At 41.4% G+C, this 26907-nt stretch overlaps 1 protein-coding gene across 1 annotated transcript in view; it reads right to left on the bottom strand.

Annotated features, from left to right (window-relative positions):
• Positions 1–26907, bottom strand: part of EFL1 (elongation factor like GTPase 1) — a 199058-nt gene that overhangs the window by 103774 nt on the left and 68377 nt on the right. The window lies entirely within an intron of this gene.

The following is a 26907-nucleotide window of genomic DNA, read 5'->3' on the forward strand; positions in this document are numbered from 1 at the left end:
CGAGCAAATATCTTAAAATGATCCCTCTGCGTTTCTGATACTTGGCCAGGTCCAAGCACTCATCAGAAGACAGCGAGCAAAACCGACACAAAGGATGCTGGGTACACAAATGTAAATGAGACATCTGTCTGTCTGGGGCACAGTACGAGCTGCTACATGCAGAAAGCAGAAGACAGTCTGCAGGATCTCCATAGGGAAAACATTTACTGAGCCTTGTACTGTTTCTAGGCTGAATTCCCCTCAGTGTCATGATCACAATATTATTTTAATTTCCAATATCTTACTATACTATAACACTTCTCTTTATTACATGGTTTCTTCATAACTCACACAAAAGATATACATAGCTGATTCATGGGGCAATAGCGCCATCTAGTTCACCTTTATTGTGATATTTGTTAGAAGTTCTAATACAATAATAATAATAATAATACATTTTATTTATATAGCGCCAACATATTCCGCAGCACTGTACAATTTATAGGGTTCAGATACAGACAGACATACATAACAAAGAACGTCATTTCACACAATGGGACTGAGGGCCCTGCTCAAAAGAGCTTACAATCTATGAGGTAGAGGGGGTGACACAAGAGGTAGCAGGGGCAGCATTGCTTATACAGTGTTCAGACAATTTTGTGCATTAGGAATTGTGATAGGCTAGTCTGAAAAGATGCGTCTTTAGAATTGCGTTTGAAACTGTAGAAGTTGGGAGTTAATCTTATTGTCCGGGGTAGAGCATTCCAGAGAAGTGGTGCAGCTCGGGAGAAGTCTTGTATACGAGCGTGGGAGGTTCTGATAATAGAGGATGTAAGTGTTAGATCATTGAGTGAGCGGAGAACACGGGTTGGGCGGTAGACAAAGATGAGGGAGGAAATGTAAGGAGGTGCAGCATTATGGAGAGCCTTGTGGATGAGAGTAATAACTTTATATTTTATTCTATAATGAATAGGCAGCCAGTGTAGTGACTGGCACAGACCAGAGGCATCGCTGTAGCGTCTAGCCTGATAGATGAGCCTGGCCGCTGCATTCAGAATAGATTGTAGAGGGGAGAGTTTAGTGAGGGGAAGACCGATTAGTAAGGAGTTACAGTAGTCAAGGCGAGAATGAATCAGAGAGACAGTAAGTGTCTTTAGTGTATCTCTGGTAAGGAAAGGGCGTATTCTGGAGATGTTTTTGAGGTGGAGGTGACATGAACGTGCGAGTGATTCAATATGAGGGGTGAAGGAAAGGTCTGCGTCAAATATGACCCCGAGGCAGCGGGCCTGCTGCCTAGGAGTTATAGTAAGGCCTGAGACTGCAATGGATATATCAGGGACAGATCTGTTAGATGGTGGAAACAGTAGTAGTTCAGTCTTAGAGAGATTTAGTTTCAGATAGAGCGAGGACATGATATTAGAGACAGCAGAGAGACAGTCACTGGTGTTCTGTATGAGTGCAGGGGTGATGTCACGGGAAGATGTGTATAATTGGGTGTCATCAGCATAAAGATGGTACCTAAAGCCAAATCTGGTGATTGTTTGTCCAATGGGGGCTGTGTAGAGAGAAAAGAGCAGGGGGCCGAGGACCGAGCCCTGAGGAACCCCAACAGCAAGGGAAAGAGGGGAGGAAACAGAGCCCGCGAATGATACACTGAAAGTGCGGTCTGAGAGATAAGAGGAGAACCAGGAGAGTGCAGTGTCATTGAGGCCGACTGAGCGGAGCATAGTGAGGAGAAGTTGATGGTCAACAGTATCAAAAGCTGCAGAGAGGTCCAGAAGAATAAGAAGAGAGAAGTCACCATTGGATTTAGCCTTTAGTAGATCATTAGAGACTTTTGTGAGAGCTGTTTCAGTAGAGTGCAGAGCGTGGAAACCAGATTGTAAGGGGTCAAGCAGAGAGTTAGCAGAGAGATAACGAATTAACCGAGAATAAACCAGGCGTTCCAAAAGTTTAGAGATGAAGGGGAGGTTAGAGACGGGTCGATAGTTAGCAGAACAGGATGGGTCCAGGGAGGGTTTTTTCAGTAGCAGGGTTATAACAGCATGCTTGAAGGAGGATGGGAAGATTCCAGAAGAGAGAGAGAGGTTAAATATTTTAGTAAGGTAAGTAGTGACAGCAGGGGACAGAGATTGGAGAAGGTGTGAGGGGAAAGGGTCAGTACTGCAGGTTGTGGGGCGAGATGAAGAAAGTAGCTGGGAGACTTCCTCTTCTGTAACAGGTTCAAAAGATGAGAATGGACAGTCTGAAGTGCAGCTGGTGAGGGGATCAGTACTATCGTAGGTGTGGGAGTCAATGCCACCCGGGGCTTGGGCAGTAATTTCCTGACGGATCTTATCAATTTTATCATGGAAATACATGGCCAGGTCATCAACACTAAGGTCTGTGAATGGCGTCTGTTCCTTGGGTGTGAGTAAGGAGTGAAAGGTTTCAAAAAGCCTTTTAGGGTTGCTGGAGAGAGAAGAGATGAGGGCGGTGAAATAGTCTTGTTTGGCGAGGTAAAGGGCAGAGCTATATGTTTTAAGCATAAACTTGAAGTAGAGGAAATCTGCAGGTGAGCGTGATTTTCGCCAGAGACGTTCGGCACACCTAGAGCATCGCTGGAGAATTCGTGTCTGTGGCGTGTGCCAGGGTTGCTGCCTCCTATGTGGGACTTTACGAGTGGAGGGGGGAGCAACCTCATCCAATGCATTTTTGAGGGTTTCATTATAGTGACTGGTGGCCAGATTGGGACAGGAGATTGAAGAGATGGGGGACAGGGAGGACTGTAGAGTATCTGAGAGGTGCTGGGTGTCAATAGCACGCAAGTTCCTATATGTGTGATGGGTAGGGCCGTCTTGTGAAGGGGAGAGAGCACTGATGGTGAGAAATAGAAGGTTGTGGTCAGAGAGCGGCAGAGAAGAGTTAGAAAATTTAGAGACTGTGAGGAGTCGATGGAAGACTAGATCAATCGTGTTACCATCTATATGTGTGGCGGAAGAAGAACATTGTGAGAGACCAAGAGAAGTGGTTAATGAGAGAAACTGTGAGGCAGCCGAGGAGTGAGGGGGGGCAATAGGGATGTTAAAGTCACCCATGATGAGGGTAGGAATGTCACTGGATAAAAAGTGGGGAAGCCAAGAAGCAAAGTGGTCCAAAAATTGGTAGGGTGAGCCAGGTGGGCGGTAGATCACGGCTACACGTAAGGAGAGTGGGCGGAAAAGTCTGATAGCATGGACTTCAAATGAGGAGAATGTGAGTGAGGGGACCCGGGGAATGGACTGAAAAATGCACTGCGGTGACAGAAGTAATCCTACCCCACCACCCTGCCTATTATCAGGCCTAGAGGTGTGAGCGAATTGTAGGCCACCATGAGACAGAGCAGCAGGAGAGGCCGTATCTGACTGCTGGATCCAAGTCTCAGTAAGGGCGAGCAGGCCAAGGGATTTGCTAAGGAATAAGTCATTAATGTATTCTAGTTTGTTACACACTGAGCAGGCGTTCCAGAGAGAGCAGTTAAAAGAGACAGGGGAGAGATGAGGGGAAGGAACACGGTAAATATTGATGAGGTTTGTAGGCCTTCTATGTGTGCAGGGAGAAGAGTTAGTGAAGGAAGGAGGGCCGGGGTTAGGAGAGATGTCCCCAGCAGCTAGGAGGAGCAGAATGGACAGAGACAGAAGGTGGTTCAGGGATTTATGTGGGCGCTTATGTTTCGTGTCACTGCTAAAAGAAGTAAAGGGGTGATTACAGAGTGTGTAAAGTGTGTGAGAGCTGTACATGGGAGAAGGAAGAAGAGAGGGACTGATATGGATGGTGTGTGCTGGTGGTAGAGGTGAAGGAGAGATCTGCAGGAAGCCAATGGCTAAGATAGTAAGAGACAATGCAGCTACAGGATACCATGTGGTAAAACTTGTTGTTGTAGGTTGAAATTTACCTGGTGTTCTGCCATGGTTAGCCTGTTTTGTGCCCTGTTTAAGTGCCATGTATAAGTGCACTTTGGTTAATCTGCACTTCGGTTAAGATGCATGCTGCAGATGAGATGCCCCCGCATATGAGATGCACCCCATAAGCTATATCTACTTATATAGGAAAGCACAGCTTCAGACTAGCACTAATTTAAGTCGTTAACTAATTAATCTACATACAAAGCGTGTTGCCCCTTTCGTAGGTTCTCTCTTGATTTTGGCTTCATTTTTAGAATTTCACTGATAGATAGCATCACTGTCATTGTCGCTATCATAGACTGTACCTAGACTTTGGTCCAGGCACTGCACTTGGTATGCAAGGCCAGGTTAATTCTGTCACTGGTTTTGTGAGCTTTAGCTTTATATGAAGACATGTGGCAGTATTTTCCTAGAAAGCTGGTGATGTGCTATAGGAAATCACAGTGCAGGGAATAGTAAGGTCAGTCCAGACTGTCACAATAACAGGTTTTAGTCACAGACCACCTGAATGCGTTACATAAAAATGACACCAAATCCCTTTGCAAATACATTGACCTCCCCCGTCCTATTCGTCAATATGGTGGCAAGTGCTTTGTGTTGTTTCTCTTACGTTACATGCATTACACAAGCGCCCTAATCTGTGTAGAGACAGTCACGTTCTGGGTCAAGAGAACTCCCACCCAAAACTTAAAAACTGCTAAAGTAAATCAGAAGTTAAAGACGCACCAAACTTAGAGATATTTGTTTTTATCCATTGCTGCAGATATTTTAATAGGGGTATAACCAGTTTTCAATGGAATAATCTGTAACAGATTTGTAGTAAAATCCACATGAATTATATGTAGATTCGATGCAGAACTGCTGCAAATTTCACCGTGCTGGTTAAAAGGGAAGAAACACATAAACCGACATGCCGCAGGTCAATATCCATGGCAGGTTTTTTCCACAGCGTTTGGACATGAATTTAAAGGAGTTTTCTGAAAGTTAGATCAATAACTGATTGTGGGAGGGGTCTGACACCTGGGACCCCTACAGATCAGTTATTTGATAAGCCTGAGACATTTAGATGAGCAGGGGTTTAGTTATAGTGGGGTGTAGAGGCAGCAGTCACTACACTGTCCTGGAGGCTGGGGGTTTACAATATAACAAGACGCCAATAATTTCCATAGCACATAGTGGGGGCCCTGTCACAGATTTTGCATTGGGGCCCAGGAGTTTCTAGTCACACCTCTGTAGATGAGTGCTGCAGCCTTTTCACTGAATACCAAGCACTCTGCCATTCTTTACATAGGGGCTGTGTTTGCTACTGTAGCTCAGCCCCATTCACTTGAAAAGGTTTACGTTGCAAACAGGACATATGACAAAAAGGCCTGTAAAGAGAAAGCAGGCGCTGCTGACACTTCAAGTGGGGGTCTTGGCTGTCGTATCCCCAGTGATCACATGATCTAAGGTCGGGGTATCAAAACTCAACTATCCTAAACCTCTTTAACCTACTTGGCTGCTAGTGTGAATAGTGCAGAATTTCCACAAGAGGAAAAGTTCAGCACATATGTCCCATATGGATGTTACTTAAAAGTGACAACAGAAAGTACAACCACACAGATGGTCACCACTAAAATGGAAGGAACTGATGGTAATCCCTTTGCTTCGTGATCACCTCCTATCAAAATAGTGACAAGCAATATTGCTGTCCTTTCTGTGGTCACTCCCTATTTTAGTATAGAAAGAATGACCTATATATATAGCCTTGTTTATGTTTTAGGTGTAAAACCATTTCAAGTACACTAGACAAATGAGTATATAGCAACACAAATGCAACACAGCAGTCACATAAAGAAGGGTTATCCAGGACTCTTTCTTTAAGAAAAAAAAAAATGTGGTGGCTTTCTAGAAAAAGAGCGCCACCCCTCTCCATGGGATAGGTCTGGTATTGCAGAAGTGAACCGGACTGATCTGTGATATCACATATAAACTGTGGACAGTATGGCATTTTTTTTTTATGCTGTAGACAACCCCTTTTAAGACTACTGACTACTTGTACTCTTAAAATAGCTCAGCGCCAAGCCAACCAGATGACCATTCCAAGTTATATCCAACATGGATTTTGGACCACATAACAGATTATGGGTTAAACATGTAATTTTACTAGGATGACAGGCCAAATACAAAATAACTGGCTAAGTGCATCTCTATGCTACCTGCTTGGGAAGACGTGACAAGCCATCCATTATGTATGAAAATCCTGGGTGGATTGGCAATGTGCAGTGATTGCGTATGCCTGGCAATCAGAATGATTTTTATAACACAGGTCTGCATTAGGGTCTCAAGCGTTTCGGAATCCAAAAATAATAACCCTACATGTGTGTATATAACCATATGCTGCTGGCACAATAAAGTGACGCTTACAAGCATAGTAGTATTATAGGGAATTTTGTAAATCCTTTCAACAAGAAAAAACAATACCAATATGCAATTGTTATTTTTCTCTCCTCCATGCTGCTTCTTATAGGGCAGTTAAACAGTTTCTGCTTTTAACAACCACCTTTAAAGCAAAACACTATTTGCATTGCAGATGCAGGCCGCTAAAATTACACATTTAAGCAATTAGAATTTTATAGGCAGACTATACGCATATGAAATGACATGCAATTCAAATACATCGCCAATATAATGTAAAAAAAAAGTAAAAGAGCACAACCCTCTCCCTTCCTTTGTTCAATTTCTACACTCCGTTCTCTTTGTTTAGCAAAATCCATGAGAAACACTGCCCCCAAGTGTCAGCACAGGGACAGCGCGCACTTATGAGTCGGCTACTTTTCTAAACATATTAGTGATTCACAGAACAAAATTAGCCCACCAAATGTCTGCACAAAATAAAAGGCTGGGAGAACAGCAGGACACTTTGCAAGGCTTTTGCAGAAGGTGATAATGCCTTCTATCTGGCATTAATCCTAGCAAGGCATTCTGGTCTTCCAAAATGGCATCATTGCCTACAGCTGCTCTGCCCCCAGGCTAAAACAGACTATTACAGGGATAGAAAGCTTGTTAGCAACCCGATATGGCGGCAATGCCACTAAAGGAACTTATCTCCTGGTATTAATGGGGACCTGAATGACTCCAAAACAAAAGATGTTGCTCCTGCTTAAAGAGAACCCAGCACCTCTTCTGACATGTCTGCTTTTATTAAATACCTGCACTCTTAGAGGCATTTCTGAGAGCCAAATATTGGTGACATAGATTTAGGATACGCGTAAGGGCAAGGAGCAGATAAATGCAGCTATTACTGCTTACAGTAAAGTATGGTGTCTCCTTTAAGGACAAACTGTGACGAGAAGAGTCACTAACATGGTCTATGGTCAATTCATCAAGACAGAAGAGGCCCCCACCGGGTAACGTTTAACACCCCATTATGGCACAACACAGGTGGGTAGCAAGACACTGGTCACTACAAGGTAATGGGCCATTTTGTGGCACTGTCCTAAGGATAAGTCAACAATATCTGACTGGCAGCAGTTGTCCCTCTGTTATTCCTCCTAGAAATTTATGAATAAACTGAAAACTGGGTGTTACCAAATGGGGGTATGTCCTGCACATCCTCACACTGTCCACTAAGTGCTAACCTCATTATACTTTGCAAGGATACACCACTTCGACAAGAGGATTGGCCACACCCAGTTGGCAATGGATTCATAAATTTGGAGGAAGAATAAAAAAGTAAAATAATTCAAAGTCCTAAGAAAAGATGCATGAGAATTGTTATTCTAAGGAGAATACAAATGCTTCCTAAAATAGACACATCACGAGAGCTGATAGTTACTTTTTTGCAACTCCACCCAAAACTGGCCAAACTCTGACTCCACAGGCCTGAATGATAGATGATCTTTACATATGTAGTAATGTGGTTCTGATTTATTATCACAGACTGAATGATATACAGTAGCAGTGTAAAAGTTAATTCTGACACATGACTACCAATGCGGATCAGCTGTCTGAGCAGACAGGATACCATGGACTGGTACAGCCTGCACTGGGACACCTTCCAAGTCCTGGAAGATAATATGCTGCCCACCCATAACACTTATCACCTCCCTAGAGAAAAGAAAAAATAGTCTAAGACTATGCTAAGACTATACACATATAGCGGCAACCGATAGCAACATACATAAACATGTACCTAGTACATAAACCATGCATTAATACACCGGATCCTCCTTAAGCCATTTATTTTTTCCCACATCTGCACTGCCTTCAACAGGACTAAATGCCCCAAGATAAGTGGCAGGGGTACCCAATGATTTGTCAAGTGCTGTGGAATATGTTGGCACTATATAACGTTATTATTATATGCTTGAAGAAAACACACGGTCAATGCTAATATGTCATTAGGGTCATTGCAAATCCCATTCATGCTATAGAAATCGTTTCCTTCATACATTTCCTACACAAAAAAAATGCAGCAGAAAAATGCATATCAGTTCATTCCTAGATACATAAACTAAGCTCATGTGTACACCTGTGGCAACAGCCTGAGAATAAGGTAAGCACCGAGGACCTGTCATTGTCAATGGCATATCTGTGCTTCAGCTTGGGGGCTCAATGTCCAGCCCAGGGGAAGACATGACCCCAGGAGAGCGAACAAGGCAGAGCAGCAACCTTAATTTCCCTGGTGAAATCTCTAATCTAATAAGTATGCCCCAGGGCTAGAAATAATATGGTTTAGCTACTGAAGTGCCCCAAGTCCAGTGTAACAAATATTGCAGGCTGTAATAGCAGCTTCATGAAATGAAGGCAAGCAAGGGGTGGAGGTGTCAGCCATTCGTAATGAAGCTTTACCTATATACTGTATATGAACCACATAATATGATGCCAAAAACATGAAGGGGGGCAGAACCGTGTATATATTACCGTGCTATCTCACACAAGCAGGTTATCCACCTACTGAAAGGTAAGAAGAATGAATATCCAGGTAATAATCCCTTACTTACGGATCTGCTTTCCATCCATACACCCAAGTTGTGCCTATACATGATCTTTTTTCAAGTATTTAATTCTATTCTTCTGTGTAATTGTGTCTATTGAGGTTGTAGATGGTAAATCACAACAGTGGCATTAGCTTTCTATAGACCGAGAATGCTATACATATTTACATGAAATTCTACTTTCTTTCATACTGTTCCATTTTTTTCAAGTGTCAGTGTTTATTGTGGTTCTGCATTAACCCATAACCGTCTTATAACACCACATATTATTATTACCCTAGGCTACTAGAGATATTAGTTATTAACTTGTAAACCCCTTAGAGATAAGAGGAATACTAACTTTAAAACATCTAAAATGCAGTGAAACCTCTTTAAGCCAAACATCCAAACTTGTGTCGAAAAAATGCTCTTTTAGGGTCCATTCACACAGAGGAATTTGGTCCGGATTCTGGTACGGAATTGGCGCGCAAAAAAAAAAGCCTCCCATTGACTTCAATGGCTTCCGTTTTCCAAGTGGAACCCAATGAAATCAATGGGAGGCTTTTTTTCAATGGGTTTCACACAGAAAATGGAAACCATTGAAGTCAATGGGAGGCTTATTTTTGTGCACGGATTCTGACGCGAGTTTCGCGTCAGAATCTGTGCCAAATTCCTCTGTGTGAATGGACCCTTATAGGTGTTGTCCTCTCAAAGAAAAAAACTACACAGAATGCAGGTTAACATCTAATAGATTCAACATACATGAAGAGTCCCCCCCCAAAAAAAAAACAAATAATGATGAAAGTCATATATTTTATGATTCAGCATGTTACACAGAACCAGGTCTAGACTGGGACTAATAAAACAGCCATGTAAATATAATTCCTTAAATTCATATATGTGCCAAGGATGAATATGTGCTTGAAATACCACAATACCAGCTTCTTATAACTGGCACTGCAAGGTACTCCGGTGCACTGTATTTTGCACTCAGTGTTAATGATGGCATCCATATCGTAATGATTGTAAATACAGGATAATGAATGTGTGACACTATGGAGATTTTCCTTCATTTACTAACATCTGTTCCTCAAGGGGCATAAATAGGGTGAGCATCCTATGAATATCAGGTCATTTACATGTAAAATCAGTAGTTAAGACAATCAGGAGCAATTAAACACATGATTAACGAAAACCCTACTAGTGTTGTGCTGTGGTGTTAACCATTCATTTACCCTATGGATGTAACAAGTATATATTTTCAGGAAATATCAATATGAAGAATGACATAGCATACCACATCATGAAGACTACACAGGGTAAAAAATACATCTGAAATCAAATAATCGGAAAAGTACACTATACTGTATAAGTCTCTGAGATCTTCTTGCTTCCATCTTCTACCCCTATCTACTGTCTCTATCCTCCTTCCAGGCAGGTCCTCTATCCCTCTGAACCATTCAGTCCCTATGTTAGTCTATCGTACTTGTTTTTGGAGTCTTCAAATGTACAGCACCATGGAGTCAACAATGCTCTAAAATAAATAATAGTAAACTTGGATAGCATTTATTATGGTTTCAATAAGGAGTGCTGCTCAGTCCTGAATAGTACATCAACTACATTTTTAGGAAAACATCTCCCCATGCCATATCATCACCCTAGATTAAGGCTGAAGCCCCACATGGCGAAACCTGCAAAAACTTCAGCATTTTACAGTCCCTACAAAGTGGACAAGATTCTAGTGAATCTTATACACACACACTGAAGAAAAATAGCCACAGAGGAAAGGTGGCAATTTCCAAAGCCATCGTATTTTTGGAAATCACAGTATGTCAATTATTCCTACAGAACTTCTGGGGCTCAGTACAGGTATAATTGGAGCAGAAAGTCTGCATGGGAAACCTATAACTATAATTGCCATGGTAATTTATCAAAGAATTCTTCAGACTCTCAATGGAGCTCAACTATGCTTTCTTACCAATGACTAGAGATGAGCGAGTAGTACTCGATCGAGTAGGTATTCGATCGAATGCTACGGTATTCGAAATACTCGTACTCGATCGAGTACCACTCGCTGTTCGAATGTAAAAGTTTGATGCAGAACCAGCATTGATTGGCTGAATGCTATACAGTCGGCCAATCAATGCTGGTTCTTCTCCTACCTTTAGAAGTCTTCTCCGTGCAGCTTCCCCGCGGCGTCTTCTGGCTCTTCATTCACTCTGCCAGGCATCGGGCCTGGGCAGAGCCGACTGCGCATGTCTGCTTGTAGTGCGGGCATGCGCAGTCGGCTCTGCCCAAGCCCGATGCCTGGCAGAGTGAATGAAGAGCCGGAAGATGCCACGGGGACGCTGCAAGGAGAAGACTGCACGGAGGATACAACCCGACCCTCACTCGTGGACTTGGTAAGTATAATTTGATCGAACGTTGTCTACCCCTGAAACGAGCATTTTCCCCCCATAGACTATAATAGGGTTCGATATTCGATTTGAGTAGTCGAATATTGAGGGGCTACTCGAAACGAATATTGAACCTCGAACATTTTACTGTTCGCTCATCTCTACCAATGACATGGACAATTGTCTACAACCTTCTGTATGAGACACTAAAGACACTCAAATCCCCAACCCACGAACCCCATACCCATCCCCCTCCACCACCCCAACCTTCTTTCTGCTTTGGCAACACCAAATGTTTTATTCTTTGGTAATGCTAATAAAGCTTATTTGTATCTTGTATCTGTATTTACATCTGTCATCAGAATGGTCACCTTCTTGTTGAAGATTATGGATCAATACAAACTGCGTATTATGAGTTTGGAGGATTTCCTGATGTATGCCTCAGATATATGCCATTATATTGCTATGTATCTATCACACCTATGCACCCCTGTTAAAAACTAAAAATGTATTCAGGACAATATATAAATTTTTGGTAGGTGCCTCTTTATAGAGCAATACAGCATTCGTAAAGGATACCAATCCTAAAGGCCAGGGCCAAGAATCACTCATTCGGTCTCCATCAGCTTAATGTTAGAAAATTACGTGTGATCTATTGCAAAGTTGCTTCATTTGCACAATAAATGAATATTTGGTAGTGAAGGTATACGTAACGTTTAATGTATACGCAGAGAATAATGGAAGAAGCAGTAAGTGAATAATAATAATAAATCTCATTCTAGTGGTAATGCTCAGTGTGGGGGGAGGGAGTGAAACAATAGTCCATAATTACACACCACTGTTTCTTCTGCTTTATTGTTCGGTAGCGCTACATGCCAGCAAAGGCTGCTAAATTAAACTCCTGCCTGAATAGAAGCCGGATGGAGTTTTCCCAAAATCAAAAACATTTTTGTTCTATATATCTCCTGTTAAAGAATAAAAAACACACGCGTGGCTAAGACTCTGTTCACACTATGTTTTGCCCATTCAGTTTGGTTCCTGTTGCTTTTTAACATTAACAATAGCATAGTCTGCAGCTATATACTTGTCATGTAAAATACTGGAACCTTGACAAAATGATTATGTGTGAAATAGATCCTTTTGAAACTGTATGAAAACAGTAGTTGGTATTAATACTATACTACTGATATCGTCCCCAGAAACTCTGCAGTGTTGTACTGTCAATAAGTATTTGGACACCCATGCAAATGAAGATATCCGTGGTCGTGATATACATCAAGCCTTCCGCCATCAAATAGGAAACAGCATTGGCATTAGTGCATGCAAGATGCCAAGAAGTGCAGAGTTGTCAAATTTCGAGAAAGGGGTAATTGTCAGGTACCACAGAAATGGTTGATCCTTAAGGGACATAGCAAGCAAATTGAATTACCCAAAATCGACAGTGGCCTATGTGATTACAAAGTGGAAGGTGAACGGTGATTGTCGGAATGTGCCCTGAGTCGGAAGACTCCCGAAACTGGGAGATAGAGACTGACGAGTGCTGGCCAGAGAAGCTGCACCCAACCAATGGCTCACATACACCAGGAGTTTCAACATGAATTCGGAAGTATTGTGCCAATCAATACCAGCCATAAGGAAGCATCTGCTGGTTCTACCAACTATGTTGTATGAATAAATGTTGTTTTTCTATTCTACCACAGGCATCCAAATACTTATTGGTAGGCAGTGTAGAGACACAGCTAATCTAAGGTAAGCCACTTAGGCAAAAGAACAAAATACACACTCCATCTTGGTTTTCTTTTGCAAGATTTTAATTCAATACCCCAGGGCTGAATATTGAGCTACTATGGTGTAACTCAAAGGCAACCCTTCTTAAAAAAAAAACCTAAGCTTCTTATAGAAATCTTATGGTCAGCTGATATGGATAGAGCTGTGGAGTCAGTATCAAGGATCTACAGTCTATCTTGGGTGGTGTTGGTGGAAATCTAAGAACTTCAACTCCAGCGTCAAAGGAAAAATATTAAATATACATTGTTGCATAATAAATCTATCAAATGCATAGTTTGTTACACATTGACTTTCGTAGTAATTTAGGAAGGTTTACACATTTTAAATCATATACAGTGCCTACAAGTAGTATTCAACCCCCTGCCGATTTAGCAGGTTTGATAAGATGCAAATAAGTTAGAGCCTTCAAACTTCAAACAAGAGCAGGATTTATTAACAGATGCATAAATCTTACAAACCAAAAAGTTATGTTGCTCAGTTAAATTTTAATAAATTTTAAACATAAAAGTGTGGGTCAATTATTATTCAACCCCTAGGTTTAATATTTTGTGGAATAACCCTTGTTTGCAATTACAGCTAATAATCGTCTTTTATAAGACCTGATCAGGCCGGCACAGGTCTCTGGAGTTATCTTGGCCCACTCCTCCATGCAGATCTTCTCCAAGTTATCTAGGTTCTTTGGGTGTCTCATGTGGACTTTAATCTTGAGCTCCTTCCACAAGTTTTCAATTGGGTTAAGGTCAGGAGACTGACTAGGCCACTGCAACACCTTGATTTTTTCCCTCTTGAACCAGGCCTTGGTTTTCTTGGCTGTGTGCTTTGGGTCGTTGTCTTGTTGGAAGATGAAATGACGACCCATCTTAAGATCCTTGATGGAGGAGCGGAGGTTCTTGGCCAAAATCTCCAGGTAGGCCGTGCTATCCATCTTCCCATGGATGCGGACCAGATGGCCAGGCCCCTTGGCTGAGAAGCAGCCCCACAGCATGATGCTGCCACCACCATGCTTGACTGTAGGGATGGTATTCTTGGGGTCGTATGCAGTGCCATCCAGTCTCCAAACGTCACGTGTGTGGTTGGCACCAAAGATCTCGATCTTGGTCTCATCAGACCAGAGAACCTTGAACCAGTCTGTCTCAGAGTCCTCCAAGTGATCATGAGCAAACTGTAGACGAGCCTTGACATGATGCTTTGAAAGTAAAGGTACCTTACGGGCTCGTCTGGAACGGAGACCATTGCGGTGGAGTACGTTACTTATGGTATTGACTGAAACCAATGTCCCCACTGCCATGAGATCTTCCCGGAGCTCCTTCCTTGTTGTCCTTGGGTTAGCCTTGACTCTTCGGACAAGCCTGGCCTCGACACGGGAGGAAACTTTCAAAGGCTGTCCAGGCCGTGGAAGGCTAACAGTAGTTCCATAAGCCTTCCACTTCCATATGATGTTCCCAACAGTGGAGACAGGTAGGCCCAACTCCTTGGAAAGGGTTTTGTACCCCTTGCCAGCCTTGTGACCCTCCACGATCTTGTCTCTGATGGCCTTGGAATGCTCCTTTGTCTTTCCCATGTTGACCATGTATGAGTGCTGTTCTCAAGTTTGGGGAGGGTCTTAAATAGTCAGAAAAGGCTGGAAAAAGAGAATTAATCCAAACATGTGAAGCTCATTGTTCTTTGTGCCTGAACTACTTCTTTATACTTTAGGGGAACCAAACAGAATTCTGGTGGTTTGAGGGGTTGAATAATAAATGACCCTCTGAATAAACTTTTCACAATTTAATAAAAAATTAAACAAAGAAATAACATTCTTTTTTGCTGCAGTGCATTTCACACTTCCAGGCTGATCTACAGTCCAAATGTCACAATGCCAAGTTACTTCTGAATGTGTAAACCTGCTAAATCTGCAGGGGGTTGAATACTACTTGTAGGCACTGTAAATACATTTTCTGTTGTAATTGTTATACATTATGCTTATATTATATATTTTATATGATATTATCATTTTTATACATATTTATTTTCTTGTATGTATTATAATTATATTATTGCTTATATTATTGCTTATTATTATACATTACCCATTTATGAAGAAGTTGTAGCTGGTTTTGGATTGATAAAGAGTACAGGAGTCACAGGCAGAATCAGAAACTTTGCTGACTGACCCGCCAGCCCTGGGTATCACTAAGGGAATCTATATCTAGGTATACATGTAGCATTATACAAAGGACATTCAAATTAACGACTATTCAAGTAAGGAATGGTGTTTAGAGTCCAGTGACTGGAATACACAGCGGTTCATTGTTCTAGCTCATAGAACAGGGTACCAAGTGCTGGAACCCCCTCAGTGATGATCAAATTCCTTCATAGTAGATATGGACATTGGTTGTGGTTATGAGGCAAGCCTGTAAATCCTTGCCCAACAGAGCAACAATCTTAAGATCATTCAGGCTACTTTTGCCCAATATACATGAAATAGAACCAAATACATTATACACATGATTCTATGACCAATAGAGAAGACACCAGTAGGTCTAATGTCAAGTGTTTCGCAAAGAGTCATATACTTAGCACATAAAGACTGCTCTGCCTTATGATAGAAATTGACGAACATGGAATGATTATTTCATCATTACCAATAAGAAGACATTTCTAGAAGTAGAACCTGCGTTTCCTTATAAACTCCTGGTAATGTGGGCTCTATAAATCTTGTTCCCTTATAAGTGATAGAACGCACACTGGGGGGAATTTACTATTTCTTGTACGCACTAAACCATTTTTTTGTGCTGAAGATGCACCCCTTTTTTCTTTTTAATGCAAAAATGGATGGAGACCAAGACAGGCCTGGAATGCCTCAGTCCAACAAATTTACCGTAACTCATGCCAGTAAAACCAGTGTAAGGTATATAAGAAACCTACACCAGTTTCTGACGGGCATAAGATTCCATTTCTGGTACACATAAGTGGGGCAGAATTACTAATAGGTGAGAGCCTGGTGATAATTCAGGTGTCTTTAGTGGTGTATGAAACTCCAATCTTAATAAATTCCCCCGCTAAAAGCAGCAAATGCCCATAAACAAATGAGAAAACAAAGACAACAAATACAGCCATTTACTAACCCTCCAACAAGTAGCAGCTCAATAGCTACAGAAAAATATGGTAAGGCGAGTACAAGTAATAACAGATGCCTAAAAGTTCCTTGAATCCGTAACTGCTTACATGAAGCTGTCAGCCCTCAGAATAGCAAGAGACGCCAAGGTCAGTTTCAAGGACAGATTTTAATGCCTGTTTTACAGCCGGCACAATTGAATCCTGCGGTGACTTAAGTGTGTTAAAGTAGACCCAGGAGAATCAGAAACTTGTGACTACAATGAGGATAATAAAGGGGTATTCTGACCCTAAACATGTAAGGTATATCTATGTTCTGTGTTGGTGAGGCACCATAGTATTCTGGTGAAGGAGAAATTGAGAGGAGGTCATGTAAGAGGTGACATTCACACTTGCTCAGCTGGTTCCGTAAGTCCCAGAGAGGTAAATGGAAAGAGCCATAGTCAAGTCTCCAAGCTACACCATGAATAAGGTGGTTGTCTCATCAGACTGTAGAGAAAACAATGGACCCTGTTCTGAAAATAAGCCCAAGTCCCAGACAAAGGTCCCACATCTAACAAGAATTTATGACATACTTGCCTATTCTAAATGGGCCAACGATGAGTGAACAAAAGTTTGTCCATGGACACTGGCGCACTTACATATACCTGTGATCAGTAAATGCTCATATGCCGGCTAACCACAACTTTCTGCAGGAACAGAAATCATAGTTTGCAAACAGGATATCACCATGTAGAAGAAGGGATTTGCTGCTGACAATAAGGCTTCATGCACACCACCATGTGCAGTCTGTAAAACAGTGAAAACTGCATGAATGACACACGGACTGGTATCCGTGGTTTTCACTGCGCCATACATTCAAATAAATTTACAGAGCCGCAACTATGGACAGGTATAGGACCTGCCCCAGAATTTGTGGCTCTTGAATTTGGTCCAAACACGGTGCAAAAAACTACAGCTGTGTGTATGGGCCCATTGAAATATATTGGTCTGTAGTTTTATCCGCAATTGTGGACAAAAATACATTCATGTGCACGAGGCCTAAGGAAACTGCATGTGAACATAGTTACATACATAGTTACACAGTAGATGAGGTTGGATAAAGACATGAGTCCATCAAGTCCAACCTATAACCCTACAATCCCCTACAGTGTTGATCCAAGGGAAGGCAAAAAACCCCATGAGGCTCGTGCCAATTGCCCTATTTCAGGGGAAAAAATTCCTTCCCGACTCCAAATCTGGAAGCCAGTATAAAACCCTGGATCAATCTAAGTAATGACGGTTGGTTACTTATAGATATACAGAAAAATAGAGATAAACAAATGAACAATTTGATTCTTTATGTCATAGATGACCGGTCAGTACCAGCAGAAAACCTACCAGTGTAAAGGAACCTTAATGCTAGGGAAACGCAGAGCAGAAATTTTGCAATTTGCTTCTGCGGAAAAAATGCAATGTATTACAATCACTGCTGGAACTAATCTGCAGAAAAAACTGACCAAAATCTGCAGCAGAAAACACAACCCTTGGGGCATTTTTTTCTGTTGTAGATTTCCAGGTGCAGAGAATCTGCAGCAGGTGTCCTTATACTAAGGTTACGGGCCCATGTTGCGAAAATGCAGCTTTGTTTGTTGCAGATTTTGTTGTGTTTTTTTGAGTCAAAGCCAAGATTGGCTACATAAGGAATGGGAAATATATAGGAAGTCTTTATACTTCTACCTTCTGCTCAATCCACTCCTGACATTGGCTGAAATCTGCAACAAAAAAAAGCTGCATTTCTGCAATGTGGGGCTTTAGCCTAAAGCCAAGGCCTCACGTGGCCTCCAGCAGCAAAAAAGCGCTGCAGGAAAAAAATGCAGAGGCAACACATCGCGGTTCTTCCCACGGTGCTTTAGACAAAATGTGTACAGAGGTTTCTTCTGCGGACTTTTTGTGTCAATTATACCTATGGGGAAACCGCCAGTGTTTCCGTAGGTATAATTGACATGCTCCGATTTTCAAAACCGCAGCATGGTTTTTACCACAAACTGGGAATGGGAATTACTAGAATCTAGACATGAGCGAGTACAATTCGAAATGGCCGTTTTGAATAGCACGCACCCATAGGAATGAATGGATGCAGCTGGCACGCAGGGGGTTAAGCGGCTGGCAAAGTCTGCGTGCTGGCCGCTTCCATTCATTCCTATGGGTGCGTGCTATTCGAAACAGCCATTTCGAATAGTACTCGCTCATCTCTACTAGAATCCCATCCACTTTGCTCTGACTGTAAAACTCAATTTTTCTTGCAGTGTTTCCACTGCTGCAGAATATGTCACCACTACCGTGTTTCCCCAAAAATAAGACAGTGTTTTATATAAAATTTTGGTCCTAAAGACATGCTATGTCTTATTTTCAGGGGATGTCTTATGTGCTTGCTGCGCAAAGAGTGTATGAAGAAAAACATTGCAGCCGGCTGAACGCTGTGTATGGTGCTCTGTTTGCACAGGAAAGCCGGCGGCTGCTTCTGCTGTGATACCGTACTTTGTGTCCACTGTTCCTGCTGCTGTGGGATGAGCTGGGAGAGTGGACTTCCCGCTGCATACGATGTTTAGTGTATGCACAGCGGGCATCTCCCAGCTCATCCTATTGCAGCAGGAACAGTGTATACAACGTATCGCAGCGTTGTTAGCAGCCAGCATAGCAGTGCACACAGACCATCGCGCACAGGTTGTTCATCCGCCTGCAATGCTTTTCTTCTTACAATCTTTGCGCAGAAAGATTATTACCATATTATTGGGGGATGTCTTACTTTGGGGGGGGGTGCCTTATATTAGGCAATTCAACAAAACCTCTGCTATGTCTTACTTTTGAGGGGTGACTTATTTTCGGGGAAACAGGGTATATAATTAAAATAAATAAATTCAATCCTGTATTTGTGTAAAACATGCAGTATAACAAATGCAACAAAAAAAGCATAACATTGTGTAATTGTAAACACATTTATAGTCACTCAAGTACAGCAGTAGGGTATTAGAAAACGTGTCCTTCTGTCCAGAAATGTGTGAACAGGTCCAATTAATATTATAATTCTAAAATAATGATGTCAGCAAAATAGGCAAAAGTCAAAAGCATTCAAACTTCTTTTCTTATTTTCTTTTTTTTTTTGTAATGAAATGACACACCAGACAGAACACTTAAAAAACATCCTGAATCTAATTGAAGACTTTTCATTGCTCCAAATTCCATAAAATCCCCTTTCAGAATCACAGTGGGAAGAGTGACACTATGTCAGATGGAGATGAAGCAGGTAATTTAGTACTTTATTCACAGCACTGGTAACAATTAGAATATGATGAGGAGACGCACGAAAAGGAGGAAAGATGAAAATGATTTAGGTCTGTGAGCACATGATGAAAAACTAACTCAGAACAAATGTTTTCTTCTTCAGATCACATGAATCAGCAGTAACCTTTCTCCAAATAAATTGGCAGGGTTAGTGTTGTTTAATGCTATATATACTTTTTGCACATGGTTTAAATATTCAATAGTTTACTTGCGTTCATCTGAAACAATGGAGCGAATGGAATCCCAAAAACACAATGCGAAACAATTGTAGAATACAGCGGGTTCTTCTTCCGGTACTGGGCCCACCAAAGAGATGGTGTCCACTCTTAGGCTGGTCTTACACGGCCGTAATGTAAGTCCGAAAATGGTCGGCAATTGAGAGTTTTCAATTGTGGACCATTTGCGGACACATTATATTTAGAGATGAGCGAACACTGTTCGGATCAGCCGATCCGAACAGCACGCTCCCATAGAAATGATTGGAAGCACCTGTGACGCTGATTTTGCCGGCGGCCGGCCGGCGTCACAGGTGCTTCCATTCATTTCTATGGGAGTGTGCTGTTCGGATCGGCTGATCCGAACAGTGTTCGCTCATCTCTAATTATATTCAATGTGGCCTCTTACACCACTGGATATTTTATCTGTGGTGTGGCCGGGCCGCAACCGTGGTCCGCAATTTATACAACATGTCCATAATGGCCGTGAATTACGGCACTGCATGGACTCGCCCATAGAACTCTATGGGCGAGTGTGGCAGGACACGGACATCTGCGGAGCCTATGTTACCGATCAGCAGCTAGTGTTGCTGTTCAGCAACTTGCGGACTGTACATTCAATATGGTCGTGTAAGACCAGCCTTAAGAGTAGTTGGCTCTTTTGGTGGTAAAGAGGTTTTCTAGTACTTATTCTATTTCTTTTGTACTACTTATTTGTATGGTAGAACATGTTAAACAATTCTCAATAAAGCGAGCTTAAAAAAAAAAAAGTTTTTCTAGGCTGAAATTATTGATGAATAGTTCATTAATGTCAGGACAGTGAGACGCTGACACCCAGCACCCCCATGAATTATATGTTCTCAGAAGTTAATACAGGAAGAAGTTGGAGCAGGAAGCAGACAGCTCTGTTCTTTGTGTAGTGGACAAGACCAGGGTATTGTGGATCATATTTCATTCAACTAAATGAGAGCTTAAGTGCGGTGACTTGGTTAAGTCACTACACAGAGAACAAAGCTGCCTGCTTACTGTTCCTTACTCTGAGGATCAACTGCTGAGAACAGATGATCAATGGGGTTGTTGGGTGTCAGACCCCACCAACCTAATATTGACTGACCTATACTTAGGACAGGTCATTAATAATTTTAGCCCGGAGAACCTTTTGAACAACAGGACAACAAAACATACATTATTTTTGTTGAAGGGGAACAAAACAAAAAGAGAGACTAAAGCTCAACTACTACTATGTCTCATAACCATAACATAACCTGTGGCCTCCCCAAATTCTACCATGTCTGCATGTATAAAGGAGTATTCTGACCAGCAGCCATTATCACCTACTGTATACACTTGTTACATTATTACTGCTAGATCATACCTCTAGGACCCCCATCTGTAACATTGCACCTAGGAAGAGATTAACTGGAGAGGTAGTCGAGCATGTAACCTGCTGCTTCATGTGGACAGCAAACTATCTATGACCAGACTGATGTAGCCATGGCAGACTGATGATTTTATCAAGGGAAAACCAGGGCCAGCAAGAAATGACTCCTGCCGCAATCATTACAGGAGAAAAGTAGTATTACATGGTGGCGGGTCGGACAAATGGCTGCCAACGTAAATAAAGGGAAGCTTAAGTAGGCAAGAGCAAGAGTCATGTATACAGATCATCTCTTTTTCATGTCTTATAGGCTGGGGCCCCCCTCTATAATGCCAGTATGCTCTAATAGGGCATAGGAATAGGACAGTCTACATTCATTTCATATGTTTTCTTAGGTCACTATATATTTCTACCACTAAACATTTACATCTACAAAAAAGAACTGTAATGGTTCATTAAAGACTACATAGTATGCACCAAGTTCCTTCCCACTAAAAAAAATTTAAAAAAAAAATCAATGTTGTATGTTCCAGAACTAAAATGACTGAATGCAGGATGTTCTGTGGGATTTCTGCTCCCACTGACCACACGCTAATGCTCCCATCTCTCATTTTACCAGTTTTTACATCAAAACTGCTCTTTGATGGTTACAGGCTGCTAAAGACCAAAGATGACGTGAAGGATTATTAGGCCGCAGCACATTCTGCCTTGTTAGTAGCCATCTACAGAACAGCCCAAATTAGATGAGAGGGAAAAAAACTATAAAGGATTTTCATTACATCTATCCTACGCATCAGGGGCAAGCTTCACGTGTTACCGCCTTGAACTACATCTCTTCCAGCAGCTCTACGGTTAAAGCTTGCAAATACAGTCATCCAAGATTAAACGCTCATTCCATATAGCAAGCATTTAATAGCAAAGGGCAATACTACTAATCTGCAGAGCAGCTTCCCCAATTTGCTGCATAATCTGCAAGAAATGTCTCCATGAGTCTGAGGAGAGACACTTAGGCTTCCTTTGAAGTTCTAAAACAAATTACCTTGAAACAGAAATCACCGCTAACCGCCATGACAAATGCCTCACAATCACGGCGGTAGTGTTTGCCTCCTTTGTGTGTGCTGTTATTTTCCCAGTGGAGAATACTTGCTATTAAATGAATGAGAGGTGGTGGTAGTGTAGGCTTTGCTCAGACACGGTCCTCAGAGATGGAATATTGACTTAACATGTCACAGTCACTTTGTCTCTTCTAAGTGCTGGTTTGTGAGGTTGACTGCGCCAAAGAATTCAGAATTAACACAATTGTCTGTTTACATGGAAACTGGGTAATTGAAGTTTTTTACACCAAACAGGTTTTGGTGTGGGAATAATTAAAAATGAAGCTTATATAAACTACTGTTGGGTTTATAGGGGCACAACTTGTAAGAAACGATCAGAGACTGATCCCAAGAAGGTCCCTCTAGAACAACCTGATCATGAAAGGTCCAATAGTGCCAGTGGTCCTCCAGAGAGTCTTACAGAAAACCTGTTCATAAGCCATAGGGAAAGGGAGAGACCCATCACATACACTAAACAAATTCTCGGTAGATTAGTCCATTTTGAATATGTGGGCTTATTGTAAAGTTTGACAGAGTTTATTTCTAATTGAACTAAAACGTGTTGTATGTATAGAAAGGGACAGGGACAGAAACAGACTTGACAGGCTGATAAGAAGGGCCAGCTCTGTCCTGGGGAGCCCCCTGGACCCAGTACAGGTAGTGCGTGACAGAAGGATACTGTCTGTGGTGACCTCCATGCGGGAGAATAAATCCCACCCCATGTATGAGACTGTGACAGCACTGGGCAATACTGTCAGTGGCCGAATGCTTCACCCCAAGTGTGAGAAGGAGCGCTATCGCAAGTCCTTCCACCCAACTGCGTTCAGGCTACATAAGTAAATCAGACCAAGCGAAGATCACTCCGCACAGAAAACTAAGTAGCCCTGAAGTCTTCCTTTTTTTTCTCTTATTTAGTTGCTACAGACTCCTATCTTCTTTTTCTCAGTATATTTGTGTCTACTTCTGTAATATATTACTGTTTTTATTACCCTGTATCTGTATTACTATGCTGCTGTAACATACTGAAATTTCCCCACTGTGGGACTATTAAAGGATTATCTTATCTTATCTAAAGCTTGAAGAGGCTGTCTCATCCAGATAAGTCTTTTTCAGATGGTCCCCCACAGCGCAATTGGTTGACTGTTAGCAGCATGTCACTTTGTCTCATTGAGGGTTTCGAAGAGTTGTGTTAAGTCATATTAATATTCAGCAATTTTTGAATCTTAATCTAATCCTTTTAAAAGGTGACAACACAACACAAAATACAACACATCACACATACGAGTTGTCAGCCAGCTTTTAAAGGATGTCTGACCCCAGAACCCAGAATATTAATTATCTTTACAGCTATGGCAGTACCCCCCAAAAAAAGCTGATTTGCATATTCACAAAGAAAGGGATATCTGGAAACAGAAGCTGGATTGAGATTTCTAGGTTCTGGTGACAAATTCCCAGAGATGTATCCAACATTAATAATAGCAAATTACAGTAGTTGTTCAGTAAAAAGACGCATGGAAAAAATAGTGGTTCTCAATGAACTTTCTACGAAACAACTAAAACTGGGATATTTGACTGAAGGCTGCAAACACTTTGTAGAGTATTATATTGTGAAAATAATCATTAGGGCTAAGAGCCCACATTGCAGAAACGTAGCTTTTTTTGTTGCAGATTTTGCTGCGTTTTTTTGAGGTGAAGTCAAGAGTGGAAGAGCAGAAGGGAGAAATATAAGAGCTGCCTGTGTATTTCCCATTCCCTTTGCGGCTTTGGCTCAAAAAAACACAACATAAAAAAACGGCGTTTCCGTAACGTGGGGCCTGAGCCTAGAACAAATCTTATAATATTATAACACATATGTAAGGTACAATAACACAGCCATCCTTACAATAATGTTATACAGCATCTGTGTAGCCTAAGGGTTATCTTCATTCCCTATAATAAATATTTATAGCATATTATGATATGTCATGATAGGTGGGAGTTCTAGAGTTGGGCTCTATCTCCAGAATGGGGGTGTGCCAACCTCTACCCCACTTGGCGAGGCAGTCACCAGTAACAGCATTGAAGAGGGGGATGAATGAAAGAAGAAGCATTTGTACTGCTCTCATTCATATCTGTATGAGTAACAGAAAGTTACTATCCAAGAAAAAAGGTGAGACATCTTATTAAACCATATTCTATTATCACAACAGTATTCCCCAGATTGTGAAATAGTTATCTATACGATAAAATGAATAAAAGAAAGCAGATTTATCCCCTCCCCCACCCCTGGCGATTTATCTAATATAATGTACATTCAGTAATGATTTCCTTCCCTTCTCTGCAACCTTGAACCATAGACTTCAATGGCTAAACAGATCAGTCAATGAAGAATAGAGAAGGCTACAGAATACATGATAGTAGAAAGATAACAAGTCAGTGTTACCTTCTGCTCTATACAATTTTAATGGATAAAATGATGAAAATTTTTCTGCTAAAGTTGCATGCTAAATGCAGATTTTGCATCAAATTTCCACATTTGCAGGCCGAAGCCCATTTGAAAACTGCAAAATCTACACAAATTTATTTCTGCCCTGAGAATGGGGTTTTAAGAACAACATTCATAAGCATATTATTAGATTTTGTTGAATTTTATGGGAATAAATTTGCCATGCCTGAACTTGGTGTTACAGCTGATTCTGCTGGGCTATGGATATAAGATGTAAGGCTATACACTAAATAGAGGACTCTGAATACGTTATATAGCGAGGTAAATAAAATGGTCTGCAGTTGCGCTCCCTGGCAATGGCCCTATGAGTTCCTCATAGTCATGAGACAGAGAAGATGTCTCTCCTGATGCTTTTAGTTAGCATGCTTCTAGAAATGATTCATTTAATGAAAACCTTTCACCACCTGCAACTCTTTACATAATGCACCCAAACAATCACTTCTGTTACTTTCAGCATGCAATATGCTAATGTGGCCGTCAGATCGGCAAGCCAACACAGTCTGCTCTAGACTGGGACCACCCACATGACATTAGAGAGCCTAATTAGCATATTGTGTATTGAAATGAACTATACTGGTTGCTCATGAATGGTGGGGATAGAGAAAAAATTCCAACTTCACTGGAAACAGTGGTGTAGCACCTATTGGAGTATGCAAAAGAGTTGGAGTTGGTGGAGGTGGTGAAAGGCCCTCTTTATTACAAGGGATAGTCTGGGTAATAGAAATATATTAGGAAGTGGATCATGTGCAATGCCCTAACAAGTAAACATCAGTTCAACAAAGGTAATTTTTTTTTTTTTTAAATCAAGAACAGATTTTTGGGGTCTAATATACAAGCATTAAATAATGAGTCTCCCTCAGCTGTAATAACTATTCATGGTTAGTTCTTAACTGATTGAACATATCAAGTTACCACATAGAGGTCTCCTCACATTCTGGAAACAGACTTCAACTAAAGGCGAAAAAAACAAAGAAGAACCTCGCACATCTGGAAGAAATTCTAACTTTCCATGACACAGTTTTGGAAACTTAATTTCCACTATATTTCACATGACCAGATGGCGGCACACACATCCTATTTTTAGCCTATTTTATCACTGATTGAATGTTTACAGAAATGCCACAACATATCGAATACCGTTCTAGCAGCAAGTAAACGTACTATGGAAGCAGGCGGTGTAATAATACTAACTGTAAGAACAATGTGTACAGTATATAAGACCTGCTGAAGTTCTTCCAGTTTTCAATAAACCAAAAAAATTTGTGCATTCAATTCACAGAGTATGAAAAGGCTTGTACAAGATTAGAATAACATGGCTGATATCCATTAAAAACAACACCACAAGGGGTGACAGGTTGTGTGTGGTATTGCAACTCAGCCCTGTTTGAACCAGTATAAGCTGAGCAGCGAATACTAGAGGCTGGTGTGGCATTGTACTTAGGAAGAAGCAGCCATTTTGTCTAATCCTATAGTGATATTGCAATATGCCTATCACTAGACTTTTCTAGACCCATTGACGAATTATGTTGGTACGCCTGGACCAAGGCAATGTTCCTAAATCTCTGGTGTATGATCTAAGTAATGTTTTCTAAAAGTCGATCAATTCTGGGCCACAATAAGTATAAAGCATTCAACTATACAACTTCCAATTGGACTTAACCACATTTCTACCCACTGCCACATGTCCATGTGGATATTACTTTGGTAAATGGGTGAATCAAGAACCATTCTCTGCTACCAAAAGCACAAAGGTTACTATACAAATATTTCCTGTAGTAGTATAGTTTTTTTTTCCATTTTGTATTTGGAGGATATAAAACAAGAGCAGATATAGGATGATAATAATAATAATAATAATAATAATAATAATAATACTAGTGCTTGACTACCTAATGTTTAAAGAGGACCTTTCACCACCTGGGGCACATGCGGTTTTATATAACACTAGAAAGCCGGTGAAGAGCTATCGGTGGTGGTACCATAGCTCTTCACTGTCAGAAGGGTGTTTCTGACTGTCAGTTCCTCACCGCTGTCACAGTACAATGCAATAGGCACTGCTGTGAGGAAGGGCGTTCCTGACTGACTGTCAGAAACGCCCTTCTGACACTGAAGAGCTACAATACTGGCACCAATTGCTGTTCAGCTGGGGGCACAGAACGTGAAACCCGATAGTGCACTGAATTCAGCGCACTGTCGGCTTTCTAGCGGTATATAAAACCGCATGTGCCCCAGATGGTGAAAGGTCCTCTTTAAGATTATGTGTGACACTAT

The sequence above is a fragment of the Leptodactylus fuscus genome, chromosome 5 (assembly GCF_031893055.1).
Source record: "Leptodactylus fuscus isolate aLepFus1 chromosome 5, aLepFus1.hap2, whole genome shotgun sequence".
NCBI lineage: Eukaryota > Metazoa > Chordata > Amphibia > Anura > Leptodactylidae > Leptodactylus > Leptodactylus fuscus.